The following is a 19,819-nucleotide window of genomic DNA, read 5'->3' as shown; positions in this document are numbered from 1 at the left end:
TTTCACAATTTAATGTGAAATTCTGATCCTCTTTTTAGTTTCTTTACACTTTATAACTCTGCGATAGCTTCCATCATATGTAAGTATGTAAATACATATAAATACAAAAATACATATATACCATATGGCTTACGTGTACGTAGTTTTGAAATAAAATACATTTGAAATATTAAAATGTGGAATGTTAAACAGCTCTAACACACTATCTTTCCATCATTACTCAGATAGTTACTGTTTATTCACAGAAAATAAAACTAGTACAAAACTTTCCCTCTCTATGAGATGACCTCTAGGAGCAACATATATATATATATGTATCCATATACATAGACAAATGCCACAAAGTGTAAGACATTTGTTAAATGTAATATGGGAGTGGGGGTGGGTGGGAGGAAAAAGCTGGTTGTTGGAGGAAACTGTTCTTCCTGGGTTGTGTAGTCATGATAGAGATCTGGAAACTGCTTCATAAGGAATAGGTTGAGAAAGTTGGCAGGTTTCCCAAAGAAATGGGCAAATTTGTGACAAAATGAAATGTATTTTCAAAGGCTTAGAAAATGGATTAGAAAGCCCATGAGTTTCTGCTGTTAAGAGAATGTCATAAAAAGATATTTATCATCACTATAATAATACTATGGCAAAATGTTTGACACTTTACAAATATTTAAAAAATAATGGTGGTTCAAGGTAATTTACTTTTTGTTAAACAAAACTTTTGAAAAATTAAATGAGTTGCTTTGTAAACTCTTATGTTCTGTAATATCGGAAAGGTCCTGAAGAATCCTACTATTTCTTGAATATGTTACTTAGGCAATTTCAGCACTAAAAATTGTGGACTTCAAATAAAACTTTGAAAAGATTTCATCAGAAACTTCTTCCATACCTGAGTATCTGTATGGATCAGAATTTGGACTGACTCTTTCCATGGGGAATATTGTTTCCACTGTAATCTCCTAAAATTGTGCCTGCCAAGCAGATTCTTTTTTTTTAAATTTTAAGTATAATTAACATAGAGTTACATTAGCTTCAAGTGTATAATATAATGTTTCAGAAATTCTATACATATCTCAGTGTTCATCAAGATAGGGTGTACTTCATTTCTCTTTATATATTTTACCCATCCCCCTGCTCATGTCTCCTCTGGCAACAACCAGTTTGTTTTTTGTATTTAAGTGTCCATTTTTTTTTAAATCTCTTTTTGTTTATTCCTTTATTTTGTTTCCTAAATTGCATATATGTGTGAAATTATGTGGTATTCGTTTTTGAATGACTTACTTAGCATTATACCCTCTAAATTCATCCATTTTGTTGCAGATGGCAAGATCTCATTTTTTTTTATCACTAAGTAATATTATTCTGTGTATGTGTGTATACATACCTCATATTTTTTATCCATTCAGTAAAGGATGGGCACTTAGGTTGTTCCCATATCTTGTCTATTGTAAATAATACTGTGATATCATAGGGATGCATGTATGTATATTTTCAAATAAGTATTTTTATTTCCTTTGGGTAAATACTACATAGTTGGGTTTTTTTGTATTTTTTTGTTTTTTTCATTTAAATTCAGGCCAGATAGAGAGCTCCAATCACTGGCAGCCTAAAACTAGTGTCTATCTTGTATGGTTTTGGGGATTGACAAATGTATATAATGAACTTGCAAGGTACCTTGTACATTATTTACCCATTATTACTATATGATAATATTTTGCTAGCTGGGATATAGCAGTTTACTATAAATATTCAAACTTTCTTAATAATAACTGAGCATTTTGCCTTGAGAAAATAATTTTGATGACAATAGAGTAATATAGACATAGTGATACAGGTTATAATAGGTTAGGGTAAGTTTCATTGCCCAGGTTGGTTCTGTTTTTTTTTTTTTTTTCATATTATCTCTTAAAAATAATTCCCAGAGGAAGAGTCTACCTTCTTTTAAGTTAAATGAATTATTCCTAAAAGCAGAATATAGAAGAAAAAATTTCTCTTAACATATTAGCTCAGTGTAGTTTAAGTGTATTGAATTCTTTCCTCCATTTTATTTTTTCTTTCTTTATGTTTTGAGAAGTTATGTAATATACAAAATAGATTGAGACTCTATATGTGGCATTTGTAGCAGTTGCTTTTGTTGCTTTTATCCCATTGCATCCATACTCATCAGTTCCTAAACACATTTACTATATCTCACTTCAACGTTATGCCTTACACTTTTTTATTTTTTCTGCTTTTGTTTTTGTTTTGTTTTTTGAAGCTGAGCTGAGTTTTGTTTTTTGAAGCTCAGTGAAGCTTACTGAGTGTACACCCATTAGCCCCTCCTAAATCAGTCTAGACTATGAATATGTTGATGCCATGGAGACAACCCTTGACTAATGAGCAATAAAAGTCAGTGGACAATTGCTCTGCTTCTCAATCATTCCAGAATACCTTCTATTGTGCCTTCCTCACAGACCTCCAGAAGGTTCTCATTGAATGCATAGTTGTATATTGCTGTATAATGAATTTCCCTCCCCCAAATCCAAAGACTTAGAACAGCCAGCATTTATTATCTCACAGTTTCTGTGATTCAGGAATTTAAGAGTGGATTATCTAGGTGATTCTGACTCAGGATATTTCATTAGGTTTCAGTCAGGTCATTAGCTGGGTTAGTCTTATGAAGGACCTGCGTGGGCTAAAAGGTCCTCTTCCAAGTACAGTCATGTGGTTGTTGACCAGAGAATTTAGTTCTTCTCCACATGGCCTTTTTCACAGATACTTGAGTATCTTCATGACACAGCAGCTGGTTTGCCTGAGAGAACCAAAGAGAGAAGAATGATGAAGCCACACTTTGACCAGATGCTTACTACACATTAGCAATGAATTATGAAGTAAAGCCTAAACTCAATGAGAGAAGAATTGGGCTCTATGATTTGAAAAGGATGAAGAGTTTTAAAACCACTACAGTGGGACTTAGCACCATTACACACAGTGGCAAAGAGCTAAATAGTACATTCCTAGATGACTCTCTTATGTTCCCGTTTCATTTTCCCTACGTCTTCATTGTTGCTTATTTGCATCACCTCCCAAATAAGGAACCTGTGTTTAAGTCCATGTCTCAGTTTCTGCAGGTGGAGCATCCAAAACCAAAACAACTTAGTAGTCTGAAACTTAACTAAGCTCTCAAGAGTAAAATTTGAAGCAATGTTTTATTGAAAACTGATATGAAATGAAATAATTCATTTTGATTTTTGTGCATTCATTATCACCGAGTTGTAGTTATTATTGTTTCCTTTTTATGTAAATTATTTTACTCTCCATATATGGTTTCAGCAGCTATTTAGACAATATTCTGATTTGTAAAGTGGCCTTACAAAACGTAGATTTATGTTATAGTAATTGCCTTCGAGGAATATTCTCTTAATTTGTATGCATAATTAGTAGTAATGATAATAGAATTAACCAGGATAAAAGTAAAAGTTTTAAATTAAAAATGGCCTTTAAGATTAATAATTTAGGTAATACTAATAAAAGTACTTATTTTTCACATTAATTAGGATTATACTTCATGCAATTTACTTAAGGCTATAATAAAATTAAATTACACATTAGCAATTACATATAATAATTTAGATTTCAGCCTATCACCATTTCTGCAACAAATCAATCACAGGAGTTTAAAATATCTGTGTTTTTAAATATTTAGAAGATATAGTGTGCTCAAATGAATTGTACAGAAGATAGTGAGATAAGTAACATAATATCAAAAGATATCTTTTGAACATATAATCACAGACACTGTGGTCAGGTCATTAGTTTTGCCTTCTCACTAGGATATCCCCAGCTTTTCAACCTGGTGTTCCTGTTATTTTCCCAGGAATCAGTAGTTTACTATATCAAAATATTTATAAAATCAAAAGGAGTGAAAAAAGTCAATGTGTGAATCCATAGTCATTCACATAAATACGTTAACAAAATATTTGGATTCCTTCATCTAGATCAGTTACATAATCATTTCAGTTCCAGTCTTTTTATCTAGTATATCATCCAGGACAAGGAAGACATCAGAATGAAATAAGAGAGATGTAAAATAATTTTATTTTGTTTTGCCTATGGCTATTCTCCAGAAATATGGTTACTTACTTGAAAATAAGCCAACAATTCCAGAATGTGTGAATTTTTGACTAAGATATAAGTAACTACAAAAATTAAGCAGAGTGTGTGATTTCCTAGTAACTAACTGTGATCAATTACATAAACTATAAAGGGAATATCTGACATTCAGAGGGATAGATACTTCATAATTTGTTATATTCTATATGCTTCATATATTTTTTAAAAATTTTTGATAGAGGACTAGTGAGGGAGAAGCAGAAAGAGAGGGATCACAGAGTATGAAACAGACTCCAGGCTCTGAGGTGTCAGCACAGAGCCTGACATGAGGCTTGAACTTATGAGCCATGAGGTCATGATCTGAACCAAAGTCAGACACTTAACCAACTGAGCCACCCTGGTAGCCCATATTTTTGTATATTCTAAAGCAAATGGATTTATGTAAAGTCACTAGTTATTAAAGGGAAAAAGGATAGATCACAAAAAAGAACTATGAGGATTCTGAAATTGCATGAAGTGACTTATTTGCATATTTGATACTTTTTAGCTATTCTAACTTGAGAATTATGGGCTTCACTGAGATTCCTGATACTGAATAAATGCTCAGCTTCTGAGCATTTGAAGTTAGTATTTTAATGTTGATGCTGTGCCAATGAAAAAAGATGCTAAAATATGGTTGCTCCCTTAATAATTATTAAACAACATCCTACTAAATTATGCTATTAAAATCTGGCAAATGGAATATTAGATACTGTGACCATACTACTTTCTAAATTGGAAAGTATTTTGAAGTAAAATAAAGGTTTAATAAATGTGTATTACAATATTTGATTATAATACATCTCAACTAAAAAGAAAAAGGTTTCTGAATAGAACTGATTGTGTGGGAGGGAAATTCAGTTTTTAAGTACTACTTATTATTTCTCACCCCATTGGATGATACCAACATTATTTTATTTAATATGTTTGCTGAGTTTCCTTGTTATGTGCTTCAGAGTTTAACTTGATAAATGCCCCAAGTGGTTATTTTGTTGTGGTGAATCCATAGAGCTCCCCACAAACAAGAACAATAACTGACATGGATTATGTTTAACTCTCTTTGAGGAAGAAGGACAGGAAGATAATGGAATAGAAATACCACAATGCTGATCTTAGTAAGTGTGAAACAAAAATAGCCATATCAATAGAACAGTATCTGCAACTAAAGTCAGGATCTACAGGAAGAGCTTGTAGAGGAAGTAGTGACCAGCAGAGGGCTTATAGAAGAGTGTCCAGGCAAGGTTATTAGCAGAATAGCTACAAACCATACTGAATGGTTCTTTTTGCAACTTGTCTTCAACAGATGATGAAGCAGTATTTCCCACTTTGAATGATCACTTGAGGGTAGCTCCTACCACTTGCTAATAGAAGTTCAAACTAACTTTTTTGTACCAACTACTCGATGGAAGTATGATGTTGGGCCTCTCTGAAAGTTTCCTTTGAGTTCTCATTAAAATAATTTTGCTTTCAGTGTTTTAAATTGCTATGCTTTGTAAGTAATCTATATTTTGTGCCCTTTCCCCTAGTTTTGTAGATCAACTCTTGCATGAAAAGCCTAATGTGACAGTTTCATGATTTAGTAGTTTCTCACTAATTTTTTAAAGACTTTTTTGGCAGTTTTAGGTTCACAACAAAATTCAGAGAAAGACACAGAGATTTCCCATATTTCCCATACACCTCCTGCCTCCCCCCACCCACATGGCCTCCCCCATTATTAGCATCATTCACTAGAACAGTAGATTTATTACCAAGGATAATATATCCATTATATATCCATTTAATATGCAGAATATTTTCACTACCCTAAAAATCCTTTTACTCTGCTTCTTCATCCTTCCTCTCCCTCCCCCCCACTGGTAAACAACTGATTCTTTTATTCTACTCATAGTTTTGCCTTTCACAGAATGTCATATAGTTGAAATCTTACAATATGTAGCCTTTTCAGATTAGCAATGTGAAAATTAAATGTGCATTTAAATTTCCTTCATGTCTTTTTATAGCTTCATACTCTTTTTTGCAGTACCAAGTAATATTCAATTGCTGTAAACAGGCCTTTAATAATGTGATTAAGTGTGGGAAGGGGGCAAGCACTCCATAGTCCTATGATTAGGGTCAGTCTTTCAGTGAATCTGTCTCTGGACTCTGAACTTCACAAATGTTTCTCAGATCCCATAGGTACAACAGAATGGCTAGAGTGGGCTGGAGTTGGGTATTTCCCTTTCCCCACATAGAAGGCTAAAATTAATTGGAGCTGGGTATTTCCCTTTCCTAGGTCAGGTAGGTTCTGATAATATCCCAGCAAGTCAGACTCTGGTTAGCTAGCTTCTTCTGAGAGCAGCTCTTATTAAGAACAGAATGTTCTGGGGGTGCTTGGTGGTTCAGTCATTTAAGTGTTTAACTCTTGATTTCCACTCAAATCAGATCTCACAGTTTTTGGGATCTAGCTCCACATCAGGCTCTGTGCTGGTTTGTGCCTGCTGGGGATTCCCTGTTTCCCTCTCTCTGCCCCTCCCTTACTCATTCTCTCTCTCTCAAAGATAAATAAATGAACATAAAAAAAAAAAAACAAAAAAAACAAAACAGAATGCTCCAGTGTATTTCAAATGGTAACTGTTCCACCTTCCCCTGTCAGAAGCAGGAGGAGATTTTTCTCTGATATTTACTGTTGGAACTGGGTCAAGCTGCTGAAGGTGAAACTCAAAATCCTGTGGGATCTTTATATGACTCAGTCCCTGCACAATTTTCACTCTCCGGCTTGTTCCACACCATGTCTCTAGCAATGCATCAATTAAAGTTCAGGCTTTCTTCTCAGGTTCTGGTGTCCATGTCAATTTCCTTGTGTGAGTCTCTGCCAGTAAGTCAGGACTCCGTGTATTCCCCTGTCTCTTCAATCTTGGGGTCAGTGGTTTGCCCCATTCTTAGTCTTGTGTGGACTAAGAATAGCTTAATTTTTCAATCTTTTCAGGTTTTTATTTGTTAGAACAGAAGTGTCCTTATTAGTTGCTTAATGCATATTTTTGTATAAACAAATCAGGTACATCATTTAAATATGTCAAAAATCCTATTCAGAAGTTTCTAAGGTAAATAGGTATATTTGAGATAAATTGCCTATAATATCAATAGAATATCTCAATCATTCCATATATTAAGCATTATTCTTAGTCATGGTACAAATATTTTTGTAGAGTAAAGGGCTAAAAACTGTTACACATTTCTATATTTTAAGGATGTATGAGGCGCTTGTGTGGCTCAGTTGGTTGAGAGTCCAACTCTTGATTTTGGCTCAGATTATAGTCCCAAGGTCATGGGATCAAGTCCTACACTGAGCCTAGAGCTCCCCTGAGATTCTCTCTCTTTCTTTCTCCCTTTGCCCCTCTCGCCACTCCCATTCTCTTTCTAAAACAAAAAACAAACAAAGCAAAAGAGTAAAAGGGTGTATAGAATCTTCTAATCATTCAAACCAAGAATATAAAGATCACATAACCTTGCAAGAAGAGTAAAAGTTTAATGGTAAATGTTTAAATTAAAATTATAAGCCCTTTGCAGATTACAAGAAGAGGACTGTGTTCAAGCCTGAAATCAACAAGTGGGGATCATGCCAGGAGAGCAAGGCTTGTTTAACATTCATAAACCAATCTATATAATTAATCATAATCACAAATAATTTAAAAAATGTATAATCATATCAGTCATAGTACCATATCATGTATCATTTGGCCATATGATCATATTAGCAGATGAATAAGAAAAACCATAAATTATATTATTAGATGCAGAAAAATCATCTGAGAAAAGTCAAAGTTCATTCATGATAATGGTGGTCAAAAATCTAAGAATTGGTAGGAACTTCCTTAACCTAATAAGATATTTACAGATTTGACAAGAATAAATTGAATTGTCTTTATTCACAGATGCCATAATTGTCTTTTTTGGGTACCCCAAGGAATCTACTAACTTTTTTTCCCTGGAGTTCTACTAACTTTAACACCCCTGGAGCTAATAAGCTGGTATAACAAGTTTGCAATATATAAGGTGAATACACACAAATCTCTGTAGCAATGAACATTGGTATATTTGAAAGAAAGAAACAGAAAACAAATACCACTTACAAAACAACCATCCCAAAATAAAACACTTAGGTATAAATCTAACAAAATACCTATAATATCTGTATGTGAAAAACTGCAAAACACTCATGAAATAAACATGATCTAATTAAATTGAGAGGTATTTCTTATTCAAAATCTAAGTAAATGGAGAAATATTTCCTTTAATGTTTGTTTATTTTAAGAGAGAGCATGAGCTTTGGAGGGGCAGAGAGAGAGGGAGAGAGAATCTCACGCAGGAGCCATGCTATTAATACAGAGCCCGATGTAGGGCTCGAACTCATGAATCATGAGATCATAACCTGTGCTGAAATCAGGAGTCAACACTTAACTGACTGAGCCACCCAGGCACCCCAATGGAGAAATATTTCTTATTCCTTAATTAGAAGAGTCAATATTTTTAAGACGTCATCTTTTACCAACTTGTTTTCTCCCCGACTTGATCTATAGATTCAAAACAATACTCCTCAAATATCAGCAAAGTTTATGTACATAATAAAGTTTATTTTATATACATATATTTGTATATATTCTTCCTAAAGCTAGGAATGCATATATACATATGAAATATATATTATGAAAAATATATATGAAATATATGTGTGTGTTAAATGAACCACGTTTTTTGTATTTGCAAAAGGCAGTAAAAACATATATATAGGACATTATGAAATTCCAGAGCCATCATTAGGACCCAGCTCCCGCAGTTTACCAGTGTGGAATCGTCCCCAAAGGCTGGTCTGCAAACAGGCAGGCGAGCAGGATGAAAGTATTCCCTTGATTGCCAGAATTTCTCACAATAATAATAATATTTAAGAGAACCTTCCTTTAGCTGGATAACCCTGCATAAACAGGCAACACAGTTAATCAAAATGTAAACATATGGTTTTCTGACACCTGTGTTGCAAATTCAAAACTAGTTGCAACCCAGAACAGTTTCTAAGTTATCCCACTACAGTGATTCTTACACTTTGCTTCTTTGCTGCGTGATCGCTATGAATCTTCCCGCATTCATCATCTTCTCGATCCTGCTCAAATGTCTCCGGGTATGCTGGTAATTTGTCTTTGGGGCATTCTTCAAAGTAACTGCAAACAAGTTTCCCCACAAACCACTCTTTGTATTCTTCAGGCATCTTGCATTCCATGCGGTTTATAGTGTACGTTGTAGTGGTGCTTTAACAAATAGCAGAAGTAGTGAATATTGTAGCCACATTTCCAAGGGTTATTTCTGAGCCACAAGAGTTTCAAAAAATACAAGTCTTCTAATACTCCATAGTCAAAATTTCATAGACTTTTGTTTGATAATTCTAACTCTTCTAAATGTGTGAATCCTAAAAAAGCATCAGGATCTCTGAATTCAATGCCATTACTACTGAGGTTTAATTTTTTTTAGCTCATGAATATCTTCAAACTACTTGGGTTGAAGCTGGTTGATTTCATTGTATGACAAGCCAAGTTTAACAATGGAGGGATGTTCTTTGGAACTATCTTCAGCTCTTCCTGTTTGCAGTCCAGCATTTGTGTGTAATTGTAGCAAAGAGAAGAGTCTGCCTCGAGCTTGATGATTGGGGGGTCTCCCTGACACTTGGGGTTCTGGGTCTAATTGTTCCCTTTATTCTTGCATAACTATTCAGATTTTATCTGTAGCAACTTTTGTTTTTTAGACCTTGTGGGCTATCACACTTGGCATAGTTCCCCAAATTCTGGTTTCTTGGAATCTGCAACACTGAAATAAGCATTTCCATTTCATGAGTACAGTGCCACAGGTTGTCATGTGTGTGTGTGTGTGTGTGTGTGTGTATAGATGTGTGTATATATATATAGAGAGAGAGATGTGTATATAGATGTGTATATGTGTGTGTGTGTATATATGTAGATATTTGTGTGTATATGAGTGATAGCAAGTTACCGCCTAAAATATAAAACATACCAAGTCCATGACACCACAGTTATGTTAGTCATTGTCCCATTTGAGATAACTGTAGGATTGGAGTCAAGAATTGAAATGGCCCTGAAGTTAAGAATCAGATGGTAGGTATAGTTCCAGTATAGAAATCTGCACATTGAGATGGGCCCAGAGTGAGAAGAGATACATGTTCAATCAAGGATTACTGGTTTATCAGGCCTAGGTGATATATATACAATTTCAAGTAAGGATATCTATTTCATACAATTATAATTCATACATATATTTCATACACATATATTTCACACACATATATTCATACATATACTTCAATATATTTCAAACATACATTTCAAATACATATCATATACATATTCATATATAATTTTATATATACATTTTGTATGTATATGTATCAATATATATGAAATACATATGAAATATGTAAGTATGAAATATTTATGTATTGCATGCTTGAACCTTTTCTTGCTCCAAGCCCATCTCAATGTATTTTTTAAAGTATTAAAAAGCTTTTTTTATTGTAGTTTGATTTACAGCTATTAATTATCAATAGTACAGAATTGATCAAAATATCAGTATTTCAATTTTGATAAAAATATTATAGATAAAAACTTGGAATCCACTGGACATATATTGTAAGGACATAAGTCTAAACGTCTAAACCAAACTGACTCCATGACAGGCTTTAAGTTTCCCCTCTAAACTAGAAGGCCTAAGTTCCAGCTTCCCCGAAACTATCAGGAAGTTACACATTGCCCAAGGCAGGAGAAACCACCCTTGCAACACCCAATCAGGAAAGGCCAGTGACCACCCTCCACATTACTAAGGGAGAGGCCTATAGATAGAAACTATAGATAGGACCCTGTTACCTAATGTTAAAGTTAACCCATTAGTCACAGAACAAGACCCTAGGCTCGTTCTGTAATTGGTTGAATTTAAAGGTACTCTAAATGTTGTAATTGGATCCCGCCAAAAGTAATGAATACTCTAGACAATGTGTATGGTTAAACCCGCTGTCAATGATGTTGAATAATTATGATTGGATCACTATTCCCATGCCACAATTTCTGTAACTCCCCCGTCACAAACCCCATAAAAACCCTATTCTACCTTTGTTCGGGGCTCTCAGCATGGATCCACTGCATTGGTGAGGTCTGGGAGCCTGAGCTTAAGCTCGAATAAACACCCTTTGCTTTTGCATACATGACTCGGACTCCTTGGTGGTCTTGGGATTTTGGGGAGATCATGATCTGGGCATAACAATATCTGTTAAGAAATGAATGGGCCCTTCCTCTTTATAGTATCCATGGATGATTTTACTTATTGCTTATGTGACTGAAGACAACAGCAAGTCCATTCTTACTTTCCATTTTCAGAGATTAAGCATTGAGAAACCTTGTTCACATGCATAAGTATGGGGAGGAAGAGGAGGTTTGTTTGTTTGTTTTTAAAGTTTTTTTTTTTTTGAGAGGGGTGAGGGGCAGAGGGAGAGAGAATCCCAAGCAGTCTCCCCACCAGCAGCTCAGAGCCCCTTATGGTAATTGAACTCACAAACAGTGGGATCGCTGCCTGAGCCAAAATCAAGAGTCAGACAGTTAACCAACTTAGCCACTCAGGCATCCCTAGAAGGAGTTATATTATAGCAACGTCATTCACTTCTTTAAACTCCTTCCAACAAATTTGCCAAAAATCACACCTTTATCAGTAATCAAAGAATCTGTTTTAATGATTTTTCAGCTAACAGATTGTTAGCTTTTCCTTCAGTTTTGTCTCAAGACAATATATATATATATTTCATGAATATATATTTCATATATATATATATGAATGTATATGAAATATGTATATATGAAATATGTATATTTGAAATATATATGAAATTTATCACCTAGACTTGAGAAACCAGCAATCCTTGCTTGAATTTGTACCCCTTCTCGCTCTGGGCCCTTCTCAACATGGGGGTTTCTATGCTGGAACTATATATATATATTTGGTCTTACATTCTTTCATTTATATATATATAAATATATATATATATATAAATGGAAATCTGTTTTATGTACAGTAGTTGGCTCTATCAAATAATCACACCAAGGACTTCTGGTAATGTTCCTTAGATAGGTTCAGGTGAAAAATTAGGTATTTGTGCACTTCTTTGACTACCATACTTGAGATTTTGTTCTGATTTCAGTTTGAGGCCATGCACACAATTCAAAATATACATAAACTGGGTTAAGGTGATAAAAATGGGCTAAAAGAAAGCACGAGATTTGGAACAAGTAAAATGTGTATTTGCTTGCTTTAGGGGCACCAGTGATCAGTAAGTGCTGTGCATGTCTCAGAGCTCTTTTACTGTAGTGTGAGGGGCTTCTCAACATCTCTGGTGGTTTTGTGGTGGGTGGACAAACAGCATATGTGACCTGCTGGATGCTTTGCTGAGGGTTCATTTCTTCTCCGCCTCTCCTTTCTTGGGTTCCTGTTTCAGTTTGTAATCAGCCAGGGCAGCCTTGACTGCATCTTCAGCCAGCATGGAGCAGTGCAGTTTCACAGGGGGAAGGCAGAGCTCCTTGGTGGTGTCTGTGTTCTTGATGGTCAGGGCTTCCTCCACCACCTTCCTCTTTACCCATTCGGAGGCTAATGAGCTGGAGGCGATCGCAGAACCACAGCCAAATGTTTTAAACCTGGCATCCACAATCTTCCCCTTTTCATCTACTTGAATCTGTAATGTCATCCAATTACCACATGCTGGAGCTCCCACCAATCCAGTTCCAACATTTTTGGATGTCTTGTCAAGGGACCCCATGTTCCTAGGATTTTCAAAATGATGAACAACCTTCTTGTGATAGAGCCGGGCTGGAGCCAACAGCTCCTGAGTGGGCATGCGGGGGCTTCAGAGCCCCAGGGAGGATGCTGGCTGCCTCCGAAGGCCGGCTCCAGCCGCCGCTGTCTTGTGGGCTTGCATCTGCGCAGGCTGAGCGCAAGACATTTGTTGGTTTGTTTGTTCATGATTTTTGGTTTAATAAAACACTTTTCCTGGTTCACATTGTCTGGTGGGGACTGTTTGAAACTAGACACATTCTTAATTCCCCATGAGCTATACATACCTGTAATACCCCAATTGCAAACAATTAAAAAAAAAAAAAAGCCCAACAATTTAAGCCTGTTGTCTTTGCCAGAAACATTTATGTAACATAGACTCCACACAAGAACTAGCCATAGTTTCTCTGACATTCAACAGAGTCCTTCTAGAGTCCCTCATGGTAACCAGGGGAAAATACCAGCAAAACACAATAGGATAGAGAGAGGCAGACACACGGACCCAAGAACAACACACAGCAGTCATGAGCACATGCTGAGGAGGACAGCCATTCCCACTGGTTTTGCAAACCAAGGACAGGACAGGCAGGAGATCAAATCAAAGTCCTTGTTTTAGGGGAACTAGGTCTGTTTATGGTACCTGCAAGTACATTAATATTATTCAGTCCTACAGTGGCTTCCACCAGCCCTTGCAGAGTCCCAACAGAGGCCAGAGAATTCATTGCTGCACCAGCACTGCAGTTGGGGATCGAAGCAGCCACCGGACTCGTGAGGGCTCCCAGGGCGCTGCTTGTGGTGGACAAAGGGTTTGCAGTGGTGGTGGTGGCTGGGTTCTGGGCCGCAGGTGCAGCCGCCCCCAGTATTGCCAGGTTCTGTAACTGCAGAGCATTCGTGCCAGCCATCTCCTAAATGCCACTGAATACACCCAGTTTGCTGGAGGGGGTGGCCTGCTGCAGAAGCACCAGGTACTGTGGGGTGAGTCCTCCCAGACTCGTCAGGTTCCCCCAGGTGGCAGTGTAGAGCTGTTGCATCTGCTGTGCCAGCTGCTATTGGTCCTTCTGAGTGTCGGTGAACTTGACTATGATGAGTGAGGAGCTGCCCTGTATGATCTAAGACTGATGCATGGCTTTAATTGTATTCTGTGCCACTGTCCTTGCAGAAAATGTGACAAACGTACAGTTTCAACTCCCGTCAGGTCCCTGGACAATCCGGCATTCTTCTATCTGACCAAATGGAGAAAACATCACCCTGATATCATTCTCATTACATTTATTCGAAACCATTCCTATGAACAATTTTTGGTCTTCCATGGCGTTTGACTTTTCACTATCTGTAGGGTTCATCTGAATGAGATGATGCATCCTAGGTAAAGTTTTAGTGTTGTGCAGTGCATTCTGGGTCTCAAGTGCATTTTCTTGTATAAAATGTTAGAAAACAACAACCTTCACTCTCAGGAGGGTTCTGACTCTGGCCCGGGAGGATGTTGATCTGGTAGAGGGTTCTCTAAGGCTCAAAAAGTTCTCTCAGCTCCTTTTCTGACTAGGGCCAAGGATTCTGTCCAGCAAACATATTAATGGCATGTGGGTCTGGTTGGTCTGAGTGATCCAAAGCGCCATTCATCTTGTTGGCTGTGCTGTTAACTCTATTGGGAACTAGAAGGCAGCCCTCAACCACTGACCATTGATGTCCAGGAGGAAATCCTGCTTGAAGGCAGAAGTCATGTTCTCTGTGCATGCTCTGTGCTCTGCTGCCAGTACTTGTCACATTCTCTCCCTTCCCGCTCTCCACCAATTGCCTCTGAAATCCAGTGCCCTGCTGATGGTCTGCGGAGCCTTTTTTTTTGGTAAATTATCCAAAATGATTTTTTATTGAGATTAAGTACTACATAGACTTCACAGTTCTATGGCATGTTTATATTTAGCTACAGTCACAAACACATTTTAACATTCACAGTCATGACCATCATCATCACCTTTCTAATCTACAAAACTTATGTACGAATAAATAAAAATTACTGTTGTAGATAACTTGCCCCTTAAGGAGATATAGCATAATTCTTCACCCCTAAGTGTGAGATGTATATGGCTACTTCCTTGTAAAAGGTAAACTTGATATGACTATATGCAAATGAGTTTTGCTATGCTTTTCATCCTGAACACTCCCATCACCAGTAAAACCATGACAATACCATCAAACAAGCCCAAATTGAAGGACAGCAACAGATACTGCTGAAAACTCCCGAGATTATAAAAAACAATTGAAAACTAGGTGGTGCAGTTGGTTAAGCATCTGACTTGGTTTTAGCCCAGGCCATGATCTCATGGTTGCATGAGTTCAAGCCATGCATCAGGCTCTGTTCTGGTGGTAGGGAGGCTAGTTGGGATTCTCTCTCTCCCTCTCTATGCCCCTTCCCTACTCACACTGTCTTGGTCTCTCTCAAATAAAATAAAACTTAAAAAAATACAGTAAGTATAAGAAACTATCACAGTTTAGGGGAGCTAAGAAGAAATGGCAACTAAATGTAATGTGGTGTCCTGGATAAGATCCTGGAACAGAAAAGGAAAGAGAAGGGAAGGAAAGGGAAAGAGACATTAGATAAAAGCTAAGGAAACCCTCATAATATATGGACTTTAAATAATAATCATGTACCAACATTGGGTCATTAACTATGACAAATGTAGCATATTAATGTAAGATGTTAACAATAACAGAAACTGGGTGTGGAGTATATGGAAACTCTCTTAACTATCCCTGCAACTTTTCTATAAATTTCTATAAATTTTCTATAAGTCTAAAATTACTCTAAGGAAAAGAGTCTATTAAATAATTGTTAAAGCTACCACCTTCAAAAAAAACTATGAGGCATATCATTTTTTTTTCTTTGCAGTGGAACTTAAAAATAATATCAGTATTGATAATGGATTAGAATCTGGACAAATAGGCATTCTTATAATGCTGGCAAGTATCTAAATTGATAAGAATATTTTTGAAGAACAATTTATGAAAACTTCAGTCATGAACAAAATGAACCCTAATCTGTTTATTTTCCAGAGGGAAACACCACCAATAGAGAATTTCCTGTAAAAGAAATTAGGTTTCGGGGCACGTGGGTAGCTCAGTCAGTTAAGCATCTGACTTCATTCCATGGTTCATGGGTTTGAGCCCCACGTCGGGCTCTGTGCTGACAGCTCAGACCCTGGAGCCCGCTTCAGATTCTGTGTCTCCCTCTCTCTCTGACCCTCCCCTGCTCATGCTGTCTCTCCCTCCTCAGAAATAAATTTAAAAATAACATTAAAAAATAAAAATAAATAAAGGGAATTAGTGTCTAGATGCTACAAAGAGAAGGAGGTTCATAGTCTCAGTAATAACTTATTACTGAGGATTTTACCTCCTAGTGAGATAATGAGTTCATACATCCATACATAGTTAAAACAAGTTTTGTTTGTTGGTCAGGACAGAGTTTTCAATTTAGGTTCAGTGAGGGCGTAGCAAACTAGGGTTTCTAGAACATTCTGGATTGTTTAATACATAGTTATTTATTACCTTTGGCTGGGTAGAGACAGGTGTTGGAAATAAAAAGCCAAATTTGACTAATGAGTATAGGCTATGTACAAAGCAATCACATTTTTTGGTTTTAAATTCCACTTATATAATTTGCTAGTGCTGTGACCTTAGAAAAGCTACTTGTGCATAAGTTTTCAGTAAATATCAGCTATTGTATAAATTGTGATCTAAAATTATAGAATGCTCTTATCTCCATTTATTAATCTATCCTTTTTTTCCATCATAACCCCAGACTTGCCTTCACATATTATGTGTCAGCCATTTAAAATTACTTATAATTTCTGGATTAAGCTACACTGCTCTTATTCTCATCTTTGTATATATTCTTCCTAAAGCTAGATGAACCTGTCCATATGTTTTATTTTATAATTATTTTATTATAGTCCTTAATATATTATTAAATTTTCTACTTCTCTATTTTCCCAATTAGGCAGGTTGTATGGAAGGCAGACACAAAATTTTAATTTTCTTTATGTGTTTTGGATTCAGAAAAGATATGTCATGTTGTAGGCACTCAGTAAATATGTAACTCTCTCTTCTGAATGTTACAACTTAATTCGTGTTTGTAGATCCCCCATCATTTTTAGAACATGGTTTGACAACTGACATTTTAGTGGTTTCTATAAAATTAGCCTTGAAAGAAAATAAGGAAAGGAAACACACCAGATGCACTCAATGTCATTCCTTGTATTTGTTTCCTAGGGATGACAAAACAAATTACTATAAACCTGGTGGTTTAAAACAATAGACACCTGGGGCGCCTGGGTGGATCAGTCAGTTAAGCATCCAACTTTGGCTGAGGTCATGATCTCACGGTTCATGAGTTCGAGCCCCACATTGGGCTCCGTGCTGACAGATCAGAGCCTGAAGCCTGCTTCTGATTCTGTGTCTCCCTCTCTCTCTTTCTCTCTGCTTCTCCCACACTAGTGCTCTGTCTCTGTCTTTCAAAAATAAATAAATGTTAAAAAATTTTATTAAAAAAACAACAGACACTTATTTGGTCACAGTTGTAGAGAATAGAAATCTAAAATTGAGGTGTAAACAGGTCACACTTTCTCTATAGGTGCTAGGAGAGAATGCTACCTTTTCTCTTTTAGTTTCTAGGAGTTTCACATATTCTTTGACTTGGGACTACATGACACCAACCTCCACCTCCTTCTTTACATGCCCCTCTTCCTTGTGTGTCTTGTCTTTTTATAAGGAGAGTTGTCTTTGGATTAAGGCTCACCTGGTTAATTTAGGGTGATCTATTCTCAAGATCCTTAACTTGGTTACATCTGCAAAGACCTTTTTTCCAAATAAGGTCATGATCACGGGTAGCAAGTATTAGGACTTGGACATATTGTTTGGGGACCACAGTTCAACGTTTTATGTCACCTCATGTCAAGGTCCAGTTGCATATTGCTAGATCTCTGAAAACAGATTTGAATGAGGGAATTTCACGATGAAAGATAATATCACCATCAAACCAAGAATAAGCAGAACCAATACTTTAAATGTTATATTACCTTCTATAATGGCTTCAATTATATGCTAAATTTAAAATTATTTTATAAATTTAAATGTGCACAGGTTTTAAGGTAATAGGTTCACTAAGGAATCATCCTATAACTAAATATTTGTGTGGATAAAGAAAAGTGTGATATACACACACACATGCATGCTCACACACAGCGGGATATTTACTCAACCATAAAAAGAATGAAAACTTGCCATTTGCAACAATATGGATGGAGCTAGACTGGAGTATGCTAAGTAAAATTAGTCAGAGAATTACAAATACCATATGACTTCACTCATAGGTAGAATTTAAGAAACAAAACAGATGATCATGGGGGAAAAAAGAGAGAAGCAAACCAAGATGCAGATTCATAACTATAGTGAACAAAACTGATGGTTAGCAGAGGGGAATTGGGTGGGGGATGGGTTACATAGATGATGGGGATTAAGGAGTGCACTTGTGATGAGCACCAATGTTGTATATAAGTGTTGAATCAGTGTATTGTATACCTGAAACTAATATCAGACTATATGCTAACTGGAATTTAAAAACTTAACTCAAATAAAAAAAATAAATATTTGTGAAACAAACTTTACACAATTAGCAAGGTTTTCATTATTTTTAAGTTTACTGGCTTACTTATAATCAACTTTAGTCAACTATCTCTGTAATACAGGCATAGATACTTTAATAAATCATATATATAAAGCTACATATATTTGAAATAGAATGAAAAGAATAAAACCTAAAATGACTGAGTTCTATGATACTTGTGCTTTTTTCCCCCTCTTTATTTGTGGTTGTGGTTGCTTTTTGTCAGTGCGCCTTAATTTCATTGAAAATACTGGTGAATATCAACTAAATTCATTCCCATAAATCAAGCATAATGAACTACCTCATGTGCTTAATTTTATTCAAATTTAACAAATATGAACTCCATAATATAGACTCATGTATATTGTATATACATACACTTTTTTTTTTCTTTCTTAGATGTCTTCCTGGATTTTCTGAGAAATTTTGTAAAATTAATATAAATGAATGTTCTTCATCACCATGTGCAAACTGTGGAGATCACATCAATGGATATATTTGCAAATGTCAACAAGGTAATTATTGAAAAAATAATAATCATGCATACTTTATATATTTCCAAAATATATGCTTATGTATATATTAGTGTGTATACAATTTTGACAATACACTCAGCCAATATTGCTGTTAATTATCAACCAAATCCTAAGCAGTGAACACACTTATAAAATATGAAATGGATGTTTTTTGATGCTAGCAACCAATCACTTAGGCTATTAGCAGGGAATCCTAGTGTTCAGAGTATATTTCACTACAAGTGTTTTTTACATTTGTGTAAGCTTCATAATCCTGATCTTTGTCAGTTGTGCCTGTCACATAGCAAGTCTTTTATAAATGTTAGGTCTTATCAATATTGACATTATTGTTACCTTCAACAATGGTCAGTATAAAGATGGACAAGCTTAGTAAACTGATTTTATTTATGGAATGATTTTTAATTGATAATTGGTGTTTTGGCCATTTCTGCCTTTGGTCATATTCTCTTTGAGTATATATTGATAGAAAAAACTTGTGTCCACTCATCTTTTTCCCTCTCCTCTAGTTTTCTAACTTTGAAGTTTTATTGTTTTCTTCCTGTGTCTTCTGTCACCCATCTTATCTTCAATGTTCAGGTGCATCTACCCAGCAGAGATGGTGAATGCTTAAATTTCCTTAAGAAGTAATAATCTCTCAGGAATACACATGGGG

General features: G+C 35.9%; 3 pseudogenes; all 3 read right to left on the bottom strand.

Annotated features, from left to right (window-relative positions):
- Window positions 1–9,172: 9,172 nt before the first annotated feature.
- On the bottom strand, window positions 9,173–10,003 carry LOC120224402 (annotated as a pseudogene).
- A 2,592-nt stretch (window positions 10,004–12,595) lies between these two features.
- Window positions 12,596–13,117, bottom strand: LOC120224401 (annotated as a pseudogene).
- A 448-nt stretch (window positions 13,118–13,565) lies between these two features.
- Window positions 13,566–14,693, bottom strand: LOC120224400 (annotated as a pseudogene).
- Between the last annotated feature and the right edge of the window lie 5,126 nt (window positions 14,694–19,819).

This window comes from Hyaena hyaena, unplaced genomic scaffold, assembly GCF_003009895.1.
Source record: "Hyaena hyaena isolate Hyena2069 unplaced genomic scaffold, ASM300989v1 scaffold_1170, whole genome shotgun sequence".
NCBI classification, from domain to species: Eukaryota; Metazoa; Chordata; class Mammalia; order Carnivora; family Hyaenidae; genus Hyaena; species Hyaena hyaena.
This window is presented reverse-complemented; position numbering and strand designations above follow the sequence as displayed.